Below are 14,635 nucleotides of genomic sequence, written 5' to 3'. Positions count from 1 at the left end.
GACCGAACAGCTGGGGCTCTTTTCTCTAGAAAAGAGAAGACTGAGGGGTGACCTGATCGAGATCTTTAAGGTTATGAAAGGGTAGACATAGAGAAGATTTTTCCACTTATAGGGGAGACCAGAACTAGGGGCTATAAATATAAGATAGTCACTAATAAATCCAATAGGGAATTCAGGAGAAACTTCTTTACCCAGAGAGTGGTTAGAATGTGGAACTCACTATCACAAGGAATTGTTGAGGCGATTAGCATAGATGCATTTGTGGGGAAGCCAGATAAACACACGAGGGAGAAAGGAATAGAAGAATATGTTGAAGGGGTTAAATGAAGAAGGGAGGGAGGAGGCTCATGTGAAGCATAAACACTTGGACTTGGGCTGAATGGCCTGTTTCAATGCAGTACATTCTATGTAAGTAGAAGTTTCAATGTAAGCTGACCATCTTCCATTTGCTAATACAAGTTATAAAATCCTTGATTGAATAAAGTATTTAATTTAATCATAATATTTTTTTCTTAATTTGACATTAATTACCCAGAGTTGACTGGTGTGAGCAGGCAGCTCTTGGCTTCTTCCCCAGTCTAATCTTAACAGAACGTCTCGCACGTCTTTTGCTTGGCACGTCACGCTCTTTTTAGCTGCCCCGTCCTTCCTATAGGCTCACTGCCAGGCACCACAGATGTGCAAGACAAGAGGCCAGACCCTGGGTGAAGTGAGGCTCAAATCTATCAGCGCGGGTCTGACATGGTCACGGTGCAGTTTATTTCACCGGAGCCCCACCTGCGTGGCTCAGTTTTCCAGCCAGACGGCATCAGACCACGTGCCAAATAGACAACGAGAGCCGGCCAGGATTTTTTCAATTGGCAGGTCAAAGTCGGTGATCCCGAACCTACTACACTTTTAGAGCCTTGCACGTGCAGATTTTTTTTCATTGAATTTTTGCTGACACCTTTTTGTTGCCTTCATATCTGGGTCATTTCCCACCGATACGGAAACGAAAGGTTAGCATTTATATGTTTATGGCACTCCCACGGTAACCTCCCAAACTTTGAAAGTTTAGTTTCCCATTCATTGCAAATGTTTTGCGCCATATATGCAAATTCGATATAAAGAGGTTCTTTGTAAATTCCTAATTAAGGTACATTTTAACAAGGTTCTCTTTGCACTTGAGCTGGTGCTGGTTTGTCCTGAGACGTTAGCCTAGAGATTAACAGCTGAATGCTTAGTGAGATCATATGACATTCCTCTGACACTATTTTAATGGAGGAATTAAACCATTTAAAATAAACAGGTTAATACCCATGTTAAAATAACAGAGGGATGTCATATGAACACATTAGGCATCCGCTAACCTCACCAACATTAATTTCTAGGCTATTCTCTTTTACATGAGCACTACAAATGCAAGCTGTTGTTTTGTTAGTTCTTTTATATACGATTCTGACAATAGGCAACTCAATCAGCCCAGGCTTATCACAAGTGATGGGAATGCACTAATCGTTTGAGATATTACAATTAGAAATGCATTTCCTCTCACTGTAAAAACATTGACATTTGGTGATCTGTGGTTGTAACACCTGTAGTGTGACCCACTCCTATTTCATACTCTTAATGTACAGGCTACCAGTCAGACATAATTTGATGTTCAACAGCAAATTCCTCCCCTTTCTCACAATGTATAATTGATCAGAAGTAGTTTTGTCACAGCCACTGCAATATCTTTCTTCCTCTGACTAAGGTATTGAGGCTGCACACTGACTAGTAAAGTATTGGGCAGTTGAAAAAACTGTCTGTACTCACCAAGCATTGTTCTGTGAATTATAAATGCGATTTCATTTCGAGGATTTCATTTTCACATCGTTCACCTGACGAAGGAGGAAGCCTCCGAAAGCTTGTGAATTTAAAATAAAATTGCTGGACTATAACTTGGTGTTGTAAAATTGTTTACAATTGTCAACCCCAGTCCATCACCGGCATCTCCACATCATTAGTAAAAGTATCACAACTAATTGCAAGCTCACATAGTAAAACATTCTGATTTTTGCCAAAATCACGTCATTAAGGTGTATATTTTCTAATATGATAGGGTTGTGGGTGACTGCTAGATTTTGTTAGACCAATTTGGGTCATTTGACGATAAACTGCCAAAGATTCACTTTTCCATTTTTCTCACGTGATAAGAATTCCTCGCGATGTATTCACAGCCACTTTGCTTTGTGTAGGAAATCTTACTTTCATGTTGGGAGCAGGCTGAATTGGTGCCTCTACTATTTCCCATTATAAAATCAAGCTCAACATCTGTAATAATGATTAGCTAAATTAATGGTATGCAATAAGTGATGTGCTTTAGAATTTTATTGGGTGTTTTGAAAATATATTTCAAATTCTTACTAAAAATACAGTTTAATAGAGAAGACGACCAGTCCATGTCCTCAACAATATAAACAGCTCCATTAATCTCCATTAGTAACACTGGGCCCACTTATTGCCTTGTATTCTGGGATCAAGTGGAAGATACTACTTAATTGATGATACACCTGTCTACGTAATAACATTTTTGTGTCGAGTGTCTGAGCTTACGAATTGGCTAAGAACCTTTTTTCTTCAAAATACATCTACCATCACTGCTGTCCTCTTCAATCTCCACAGCCAACCCTGCAAAGCTTTCAAGCAGAGAAGTCCTCATTTACTTCAATTGCACCTGGCGCAGGTTCCCTCCCACTCAATCCCCAGGCCTCCCACTACCAAACTCTGCCTCAGCTCTGGCCTTCTGCTCATTCTGGGGTTGCCAACCCTCCAGGATTGCCCTGAAGTCTCCCGGAATTGAAGATGAATCTCATGGGCACTCCTGCGAGCAAACTAGGAGAAACATCATAAGGGCATTAAACAATTATTTTTTCTTTCCTTTGAACGGTTTCATTTATTAATTATAAAAATATTGGAGATGGGAAAAAGGCTGCCTGACTGGATAGGGCAATTGGAGGTGGGAGGTCATATGTTCAAATTTCCAGGAATACATCCAACCAAAGTTGGCAACCTTAGCTCAATCCTAGGCCTCTGCACCCATAACTTACTTGGCTTCAACATTGGCCCGTAAGCAACATTCGCCAGTATGTTATAACCACACCGTATGGAGTGTTCACGTCGCTGCATTATAGTTCATCTATCGTTCCGTGTTACATTCATACCACAGTTATTTAACTGTGGGACAAGCGCTGTGGAAGATTCTAAACATTAATTGTTGTACACAGAGCAACAATTCAGCGAATATTGAATTGAGTTGAAATGAATGGATAATAAAAAGGAATTAAAATGAATGAAACAAAAGTTTCACATAGTTCGGGAGTCTGGTGGACGTAACATGGACACAGAAATGTCACACTTTGGTGGCCCATTACTGGTGAATGACCTGCTAATGAATTATAATCACTATTGACAGAAACAGTTCACGCTTAAAAATAAAAGTTATCATGATAAGCACACAATAGTGTAAGGCACTTTAATTTCTTTCTTATGGCTTGAAGTGAGTCTGCTCAGTAGAATAATTGTGTTGTAAAATTACCATAGCAGCTGCAGGCTGTTGTTATTCTGATAAGTTCCTGTAGTTGTCTCTTTAGTTGCGAATCTTTGCTAAAATTCTCAATTAATGCTCTGTCAGTCACTGCTTCCTTCCTGAAGGCTGAATAATGGCTGATTCTATCTCTGTGAAAGCACAGAATACACATTTCAAAGCAGAAACAATGCACGCACCAGTATCATTTCCATCTCAAAAAGAAATATTTAACCTTTACAGTACTGACCCGCACACAGACATTTGGACAGAAAAGGCCCAGACTGCTGTCATTGCCAAATTTCATACCATAATCCTGAGGTAAAAATTATATTGATATATATGATACTGCATCATCCTTGCTGACTGCTGCCCATTGAACTGGGCACCAACAAAAATTAGATGCTGTAAACCCCTCAGAAAGCTCCAAATGTCCGTTAAACTGTGCATCAGTTCTTCATACAACATTTAGAGATGATTTTTTTTTGTTTATAAAATTGAAATTAGCCACTCCTAATGCAGGAAATGTAGATGATGCCATGATTGTACCTTGCAGTCCCCCAACTCCACACATACACACAATATGTGAATGAGAGGAATGGCGACAAAACAATCAAAAGTATAGCAAATGAGATACCTGAGATACTTCAATTGCTTGACATCAGAAAGAGGAAAAATTTTAAGGAATGAAGGGAAGTTAAATAGACACAAGTCAAAGCCTGAAAAGCGGGGAACGTACACCAGAATTAATAAAACACCGAGTAGTGTATTTTTTCATTAATGGGGTAGCTGTTTTAAGAATCTGATTCAAGCACACAAAATTTCACCAATTTAATTCACAAATTGATTGCAAATAGAGAATAATGAATGGAATGTGGCAGCCTGTCATCTTAACAAAGTGAGGGTTGGATAATGTAAATAGTGACAGGAGAGCTTGAGATACACCCAGGCATCCTTGCTTACAACATGTGAGGCTAGACTTTACTAATCTGGCAATGGAAAATCCTACAGGGTTGGCTGACCTTTGCAGATGAATTTATGATATGTGCACCCACCCCACAAAGCTCCGTGCCAGGAGTGCGAATTTGTAAAAAAAAATCTGCCCTTTGTTGTAAAGTGTTTTTGATCCATTTTGAGTTGGCAGTTGCTGAATACCGGAAGCCATGCCTTCCTCTGTTCACTATTTGTAGTAAAATTATAATTCTGTTCATTATACAAACATTTATGATTTGCTACAAGTAGTGAATAGAGGGAATCTTCCTTCTCTCCCCCATCCCTCCCCTTCATGTCACTGATACACAATGTTGCTATCACAGAAGGATTAATGATTCTGAGTTCAAGACAAAAGGTCTTTGACCTGAAACATTAACTCTATTTCTTTCCCGACAGTTGCTGCCTGACTTGCTGAGCTTCTCCAGCATTTTCTATTTTATTTCAAGTCATCATTGACATTGGATTACCAGGAAATAATAGTCAGTATATATATTTTTTTGTTTTATTCGTTCATGGGATGTGGGCATCGCTGGCAAGGCCAGCATTTATTGCCCATCCCTAATTGCCCTTGAGAAGCTGGTGGTGAGCCGCCTTCTTGAACCGCTGCAGTCCGTGTGGTGAAGGTTCTCCCATAGTGCTGTTAGGTAGGGAGTTCCAGGATTTTGACCCAGCGACGATGAAGGAACGGCAATATATTTCCAAGTCAGGATAGTGTGTGACTTGGAGGGGAACGTGCAGGTGGTGTTGTTCCCATGCGCCTGCTGCCCTTGTCCTTCTAGGTGGTAGAGGTCGTGGGTTTGGGAGGTGCTGTTGAAGAAGCCTTGGCGAGTTGCTGCAGTGCATCCTGTAGATGGTACACACTGCAGCCACAGTGCACCAGTGGTGAAGAGAGTGAATGTTTAGGGTGGTGGATGGGGTGCCAATCAAGCGGGCTGCTTTGTCTTGGATGGTGTCGAGTTTCTTGAGTGTTGTTGGAGGTGCACTCATCCAGGCAAGTGGAGAGTATTCCATCACACTCCTGACTTGTGCCTTGTAGATGGTGGAAAGGCTTTGGGGAGTCAAGAGGTGAGTCACTCGCCGCAGAATACCCAGCCTCTGATCTGCTCTAGTAGCCACAATATTTATGTGGCTAGTCCAGTTAAGTTTCTGGTCAATGGTGACACCCAGGATGTTAATGGTGGGGGATTCGGCGATGGTAATGCTGTTGAATGTCAAGGGGAGGTGGTTAGACTCTTTCTTGTTGGAGATGGTCATTACCTGGCACTTGTCTGGCAGGAATGTTACTTGCCACTTATCAGCCCAAGCCTGGATGTTGTCCAGGTCTTGCTGCATGCAGGCACAGACTGCTTCATTATCTGAGGGGTTGCAAATGGAACTGAACACTGTGTAATCATCAGCGAACATCCCCATTTCTGACCTTATGATGGAGGGAAGGTCATTGATGAAGCAGCTGAAGATGGTTGGGCCTAGGACACTGCCCTGAGGAACTCCTGCAGCAATGTCCTGGGGCTGAGATGATTGGCCTCCAACAACCACTACCATCTTCCTTTATGCTACGTATGACTCCAGCCCCTGGAGAGTTTTCCCCCTGATTCCCATTGACTTCACTTTTACTAGGGTTCCTTGGTGCCACACTCGGTCAAATGCTGTCTTGATGTCAAGGGCAGTCACTCTCACCTTACTACATAGCTTCCTGCTTTATAACTCTTTTTGTAATGCTTACTTCTTGTCATGCCTGGGGTGACACCTTTGATAATGCTTGCACTTAAAATCCAATACTCAGCACTTCTATTTACTTACCATTACTGGTTCCACAATGCAGGTCTCTGAACAGGAGGTAGCGCTGTGGGGTCGGTTCTGTCCGTTTCCCAGTTGACCTGGCACTGAGGCCCTCAGTCTTGAAAAGCTTTGTCTTTGACCACAACTTACCATGTGCAATGTCACAGGAGATCCACTGGAATCTACAAAGGTACAGCGCACACTTCCTGTCACTGTCACACTTACTGGCTGTAACACTCCCCGTCACGCCATTTTGACAACACTCCCATCGTTATCAGACAGCATATTCCACAACTCATCCTGAGCAATGCCATTGGAGATCTGATAGTAAAAATTATTAATACTATGAAGATCTGTTAAAAAAAAACAATATTCAAATCATTGATATAATAGGAAGACAAGTTGCAGGAAAACTTGGATAAAAAATAACTTTATTATGGGTTTTAAAGAGAATTCTTGAGTTATCAGGAGTGAGGTACATTTAAAGATCTTATAAAAATTCTGTGGCAGTAGAAGTGAGATTTACAGTAAAAACAATTTCTTAAGTATCTGTTACTGTATTTCTGATCTGATACATTCAGATCAGTACATTAGAATTTAAATGATTTTTTAGTAATTCAAACAATTTTTTTGGAACTGATCTTGGACATAATGTAATCTTTTAAGATGATGAGGTATATTAATATTAAATAGGTAGGACTGGTTGTAAGGCAGTAGTCACATAATGTGGTTGGATGATGTCACAAGCTATTAGGCTGCAGCATAAGCAGTTTCTAACTATCATCTGTGATATAATTACAGCCTTGAAATCACTCTTATGGGTCCATATCATATATGGATAATCAGTCATGGAGTGAGGTTGGTTATTTAATTTTGCTGTCACTGCGTTTCCCTTTGTGAACAGTGAGTGGGACCATCTACAGTAAGGATGCTTAATTTAGTTGCTGTGTGATAGCATGCTGCCATGTGTGATTCACAATCGCAATGTATTCACTGGCCATTTAACAAGTGGCCATTGCAGTTGATCAGTTCAAAATTGCAATATGAGAATTACTTAACAAATATTTTAAGAGTTAAAATTGGTTTGTGATCTAATACAGCATGATTATAGATCATATTTCATTGCTGCATTTACTGTGTGTGTGAATCTGAGCATAATTAACATTGAAGAGACACCATTCCTTTTGAAGGATCACTCTCTGACGTCTATTCCTTTGGCAGTAATTTATTGCAACTTGTGCGTCCCAGCCAGGAGCTTACGAAGAAAATAACAACATTACCTCCGGGACCAGGCTCCCTCTGCTGTATACATGTGTAGTTACATAATGTAGGGTCTTTGGCCTGGCAGCCCCGCTGCGCCAGCGTTAGTGCAGCAGTGTGGAACCCCTGCTCATCCCTCGCCCAAAGCCAAAGACCATGTTCCAAATTCCAGGGGTAGGGTCACCGGTGCCTGCAAGAGCACATCAGCAACATCCACCCACTACCCCCAGCGAGTCCGTCCCTCCGGCACCTTTAGAAGGCCTCAAAGGGACTTCTGCCGGGTCTCCAGTGGCATGTGTTCCGCTGAGGGCTCTCTCAGGGGGCATAAAGGGAAGAACATAAGAAATAGGAGCAGGAGTAGGCCAATCGGCCCCTCGAGCCTGCTCCGCAGAGTTTCCCTCGAGATGCCGCCTTTGACGTGGGGAGGGGGGGAAAGAGGGAAGTGGGTAGAAAATCCACCCTTGGCTCGCCATAATTTCCAGGTCTGAAATAAATGTGGCAGAATGCTGTCAGAGCCCCCGCCCTCCCTCCTCCAAACCAGGGCGAGATATTCTGTAAAAAGTAATAATAAGGATAAAGTAGTAATACACAATATAGTGATTTCAGATCAAACAAGAGTTCATTGATATTAGTCTGAGGTTAAATGGAGGTTCACTGATGTGGGCCCAACCCAAAAGGTCTTTCGTCAGGGCTTATTTCCTCTCAAAGTGTGAATCGCTTTGCTTTTATTTGAGCGAAGATGTGTCTGTGCCGATTTGTAGGCTGTAAACACATGAATAGTGAGCACTATACAATTAATTGTCCGTTTGTCCTGATGAGCATGCAACATAGCATGATCTCTTCGTAAATGAGATCAGCTATCCACGAGACACTTGGAATTCAGCAAACCTAGAAGGTGTCCTGTGTTTGGCTGTATGACAAGTTCCTGATCCCAGGCAAACCACTAGGAAAAGGTGGAGGGGATTCCCCATGGGGAGTGAGAAAGAGAGAAAAAAATCAAGCCCAAGACAGTGTTGTCCAACTCCTTATTGGCAGTTACAGACTGGCACAGACATGGCCCTGGGAACAGGTCTCCTCATCGTGTTCCTGGGCAGGGAACAGTGTGCAGAGGAACAGGAACGGAGGAGGCAAAATAAGTTAAAAGGCACATTTTGCTTTATCGGAGAAGATTAATATTTTCATCGAAGTATTGCAGAAAGATGCATAATACCTCTGTTTTAGAGATGAGCTCGTGCTCAAGCAACCAATTTGGTTTCAGTGACACTTTATTTATGCAGTCTGGAATTTTAAATTGTACACTGATCAAATGTTGCACTGGATCCTATTTTAAAGAGCTGCTGTGATAGCAGAACACTCATTAAAATTAAACAATCAATCACAATTATTAACCATTTAACATCGTATTGCTTGATTCTTATCCTTTGATTCTTTTGGGAGCATTTTGTTTTTAAAAATTGGTGTTGGGAGCATTGGTTTCATGGAATTATTGAGCATGAATGTGAGGGGACTGGATTAAGGTGCACCTAGGTTAATGATGTGCCTCTACTCATGTTAATTCAGTTCTCCCATATTACATTACCGTTACACAACAAGAGGGGCAGACAAACAGTCCAACTACACCCAGGCCTCCACCAACAACAACTTGCATTCAAATAGTGAATGTTCCAAGACATTGCACAGAGAGGAAAAGGACACGGGACAACAGACAAATTAGGAACGGTGACCAAAATCAAAGGGTTGGCTTTTGAGGAGGCTTTTGATGGGGGAGGGGGCATAGAGGTGAAGGGGTTTAGGAAAAGAGTTATAAAGAGTAGGCCCAAGACAGTGGAACACTGACCACTGATAGTAGAGTGAGGAAGGGGGCATTGGAAGATCGGAGGGCACAGGATGAGACAAAGGGGTGGAGGAGGTTGCAGGAGGAGGATAGGGTGAGGCAATTGAAGGATTTGCAAACAAATACGAGGATTTTTGAATTTAATGCGTTGAGCAAACAGAGTCAGTTGAGATCGGCGAGGGCTGGGTTAATCAACGAGTGGAATTAAGTGTGGGACAGGATGTGGGTGGAGGCGTTTTGGATGAATTGGAGTTTATATAGGGTGGAGCTTGGGAGACCAGTGAAGCAAGCATGGAGGTGATGAAAGTGTGGATAAGGGTTTCAGATCCACCAAGCTTGTTCTGTCAGCATGGTTACTAATTCTCTCTGCCTCCGAGTGGACACAACCAGCCCTCACCACCACCCAGGCCAGATCGGGTGAGGATGCAGCACTGCATTCAACTGTTCCACGGAACTGGGTGTTTGACACACTAATTAACAGAGCCACCGGCCTTTTACTCTTTTTAACAGAAGTTTATGGAATCTGATGATGTAATGCTAAATATACAACACTTTTTCCTGCCACTGTAAACTGGACATATCTCTCACCAACTGCTTCTTTTTATTCAAATACACTGATGTACACATGATTGCCGTCAGTGCGTGGAAAGCTTCTTTTAATTGGCAGTGCCACGAAAGCTTGTTCATGCCGACAACCATTAAACACACCGTCAGTTTGTCGCATTTTAAACTATGTCCACCCTGAAAACATCTTAAACTGCTCTGAGCATGTAAGCCAATTAATTGGCTGGATCATTTACATCTGAGTAGCTAATTATCTATAATAGATTAATTGCACTCCTTATTTGGGCATCACCATTCTGTCAAGCCTCCAGGTGGTGTCTCAATAAGCGACCGGTCACAGTTATGCCTGTAGATGCACTGTTCTACCACTAGATGGAGCGTCATGAGCTCCAGATCCCCATACCTTCACCTATACCATCACTAATGCACTGAGGTCAATTCACTTTGTCCTGGCTTCCCAGAGGCAATGCCACTGAAGTTCTACCTGTTCAACACTAAATAGCAAGTTAGCTGATTGGACAAGGGACAATTTGCTCACTGACTGTGTTGCTTCCTTTCTGTCAGGTTAACATGTTGTCAGGTTTGGCTGCTGTCTACTCTTTTTATCTGGCAGAAGCAGTCCATCATGAGAGCAACAGGGAAGAGACTAGCAGTAGTTAATGAGCTCTTTAAAACTTGTTTTTTACACACATTCATGTTCTTGGGTGTCCCTGATTTCCGTCACCCCACCACTGGCGGCCATGCTTTTAGCTGCCTAGGCCCTAAGTTCTGGAATTCCCTCCCGAAACTTCTCTGCCTCTTTACCTCTCTCTCTTCCTTTAAGACACTCCTTAAAACCTACCTCACCTGTCCTAATATCTCTTTATGTGGCACGGTGTGAAACTTTTGTTTGATAATGCTCCTGTGAAGTGCCTTGCGACATTAAAAGCACTATATAAATGCAAGTTGTTGTTGATAACCTAAACAGATGCATGTATCACACTGACCCTCATTACCCAACCAAAGCAGAAAACACACTCACCCTTCAACTTGCAAGAATCTGTCACTTAGATATTCAACTTTATGGAACCAATGATTAAAGGAATGACACTTTTGTTGTGTACAGTCCTAAAATCTTTGAATAAAAGTCAACATATTATTTTTTTCTGGGTCTCACAAGTGGAGGATTTCCATTTGTAAGCATTGAAATTCATGCAATCCCATAACTCTGTACTGAAGTGGGAATTCCTGATTCCAGTCCTCACAGACTTCATGATTTTACAGGCTGAAAATAATGGGATACTGTACGCTGTCCTGGCCAACATTTATCCCTCAACATCACTAAAAAAAACAGAAATATCTGGTCATTATCACATTGCTGTTTTTGGGATCTTGCTGTGTGCAAATTGGCTGCCGCGTTTCTTACATTACAACAGTGAGTACACTTCAAAAGTACTTCTTTAGCTGTAAAGCACTTTGGGACATCTTGAGGTTGTAAAAGGCACGTTAGAAATGTGAGTCTTTCTTTTTTGTTTCTTCAAACATTTGCAGAAACAATTTGGAAAATAAAAGTCTGAATATTGTTCACTCCCCTTAATTCAAAGCTGCCTAATTTAAATTACCTGATAATTCAAATTATTTTCAGTGGTAAAAGTCACTTTGAATGATTAGGCGTAGACTGTATTAATATTTATTATCTATTGTTTTAAAAGAAATCCCTCATTCAAAAGCAGTTTCTCAGATCCCATTCCATGACTTTGACAATGTCTCAGGATTTGTCGTTGCATTCTGAGTGCTGCAGTTAGCTGATGGAATGTATAAGGATCCAGAATTGGGGTTAACTAAGCACTCCCTATCCCTTTTGGCAGTCAGGCAGCTCTAGACCCGATTAACAGGCCTGTCAGCAGCATCATAAAGGCCCATTGCTCGCTGGAAGCCATTGGTTCTCAATCCAGACGAGTCTGCTCTTCATTTAAAATTCACAAGTAATAGAGTTGCATCATTGCCTCCTTTTGCTTCCAGCGCTGCAGAGGGAATGGCCTCCTACTCAGCGGGGGCTGGATGTAAAATTGACAGCTGTGTGGAACTCAATTCCCACGACCTCTGCACGACCTTTGTAAATAGATTTGGCACTTAGGCCTGTTGTCATATAAAAAAAAAGAAGGCTGCAGAACCTGCTATGTACACAGAAAACAAATGTGAGGCTCAGAGAATTCGATTGGTCTTCCTGAGGTAAATATTTCCAAAATAATTAACTGGCTTCAAAGTCTAAATCCACGTGGCCATTTCAATTTCATAGTTTAAAGTACCGTGCCTGAGGCTTCATTTTTTGTTGGAAGGAACAAATTTAAAGTGAGTTTGATTTAGAGAGCAGATAAATAATTTCATTCACCAAGTGTCACCTCACCACATCAATGGTACTGAGTGCCGATTTATCAGAAGATCTTTCATTGTGCGCTCTCCTGAACTTGCTGGGGTTCAGGCAGGCGTTGCACTGACCTTCTTGCTGTCTGTGGAACTGCACTGCTTTTGAAAATGCTACTTTACATGCTGACGAGTGCGATTATTGCAAATACTCTTGGTTATGTCACACACATGTTCGTTTGGCATGTCCCTATATACCTGTGACAAGAAGTAGTAATGAATTACAAATAAAATAATGCCGTTTCATCTTCTTCTTCTTTAACAAAATCCATTTCAAGTAAAAGTGGCCTCTCTCAACTCAAAGCATTCTGTTGCAAGTACTCCCGATAACTTAGGGTTATCCTGCAAAACAATTATGAATTAGCAATTATGACACTAATTGTCATTCACCAAGTGTTGCCAGGACTGGAGAATTTTAGCTATGAGGAAAGATTGGATAGGCTGTGGTTGTTCTCTTTGGAACAGAGGAGGCTGAGGGGTGATTTAATTGAGGTGTATAAAATTATGAGAGGCCTAGATCGAATGGATAGGAAGGATCTATTTCCCATTGGTCAATAACCAGGGGGCATAGATTTAAAGTGATTGGTAGAAGGATTAGAGGGGAGCTGAGGAAAACTTTTTTCACCCAGAGGGTGGTGTGGGTCTGGAACTCACTGCCTGAAAGGGTGGTAGAGGCAGAAACTCTCAACTCATTTAAAAAGTACCTGGATGTGCATCTGAAGTGCCGTGACCTACAGGGCTACGGACCAAGTGGTGAAAGTGGAATTAGGCTGGGTGGCTCATTTTCGGCCGGAGCGGACACAATGGGCCGAATGGCCTCCTTCTGTGCCGTAAATTTTCTATGATTCTATAAAAGTTAAACTGCATAGTAGTGCTCAAAGGATTAGTCAAAATTCTTATATTAAAGGGGATTAAAGGGGTGAAATTATTCTCAATAATACTTGTAACACGTTTGTAAGAAAGTTCCCTAGTGTGTTTAGTGTGTTGTTTTAATTTACTTAATTAAATCAGTTAGCAAATGTATTAAAATAGTGCACAGAGGAATCTTATATGATCATGGTAATATGCTCATTTGCAAATATTGCTAAGAGTAATTTCACCCCAAATGCTTTCAGAACAGTTTCAAAGATGCCAAAAGAAATGTTAAGAAACAGAGACTGATTTTGAAAAATCTATCATCTATAGCTTGTAATTAAGTTATAAATCAGCCTTGCATGTTTTGAGCCCTGTGCTCTATTTACTGAGGATGTATTTTAGGGACCAATGTAGTAATGGATTTGGGAGCAGTGATGCAAAGAATATCAATAAGTTCAATTATTCAGAAGTCTCCAAGTCATTATTTGTGTGACAAACTTCCAAGAAAAGCTAGCAAGTATTCTTCAAATAGAGAACTTTAATTTTCCTCTTTAAGATATCACATTTACTGATTTTGATTTCTTGGTGGAAAACCTTCTGGTGTTGTCTTTCATTTCTGGTGTTGGGTCTGGGGAACAATATCTGTACTTTGCTTTCATTTTGCATTGTTCTTTAGGAAGGTGTGTTTCTGCATCTTGTCCACTCTGACACCCTTACCCCTCAGAACCAACTGTGAAAGGGTGGTATTAATGTAAACACCCCCCTTACCTCCTCTTTCAAGAAAAGAAGATAGGCTCCTTTGAAAATAGAGCCGGCCGCATCGCCGGTGGTAACGGGGGCAGTAAGGTTACTGACCTCATTTTGAGGTTGTTACCGCCCCATTAACTCCAGGCGAAGGTTGTCAAAATCGAATGCAATATGCCAGGTGAGGTCTGATCAGCACTCTATAAGCCCGATTTTAACCCGGAATTGAAATTGAGCAGGCGAGGGCCGAGGAGAGCACCAAACCCCCCCTGGGCAAGTTTAAGTCCCGGGCCTCATCTGCATTGCCCTCAGTCAGTTGCTCGACCGAAACGGGTGGGAAACGGCAGCTCACCGGCAGGCGAGATCGTAACTTTAGGCAGCATGAGTCCCCTGCCTGGGACTGAAGGAACGGTTGCCGGTACTCAGGTAAATCATGGGGAGGAGCTTTTGGGAGGGCTTTGTGATCAGGTGGAAGGCCTGAGACAGGCGAAGCCTGAACTTTCCTTGTGGGGCCCAGAGAAGCACTCCTTCTGGCCCCACAAGGAAATTCAAATTAAAAAGTTTTTTAAAATTACCTGTTAGGGCTTCTTCTGGTTGTCTTCACCTGGCGGGAAAGCCACAAAAGCTTCCCCGGTGGAAATGTCAGCACTCTCACC

This window comes from Heptranchias perlo, chromosome 23, assembly GCF_035084215.1.
Source record: "Heptranchias perlo isolate sHepPer1 chromosome 23, sHepPer1.hap1, whole genome shotgun sequence".
NCBI lineage: Eukaryota > Metazoa > Chordata > Chondrichthyes > Hexanchiformes > Hexanchidae > Heptranchias > Heptranchias perlo.
This window is presented reverse-complemented; position numbering follows the sequence as displayed.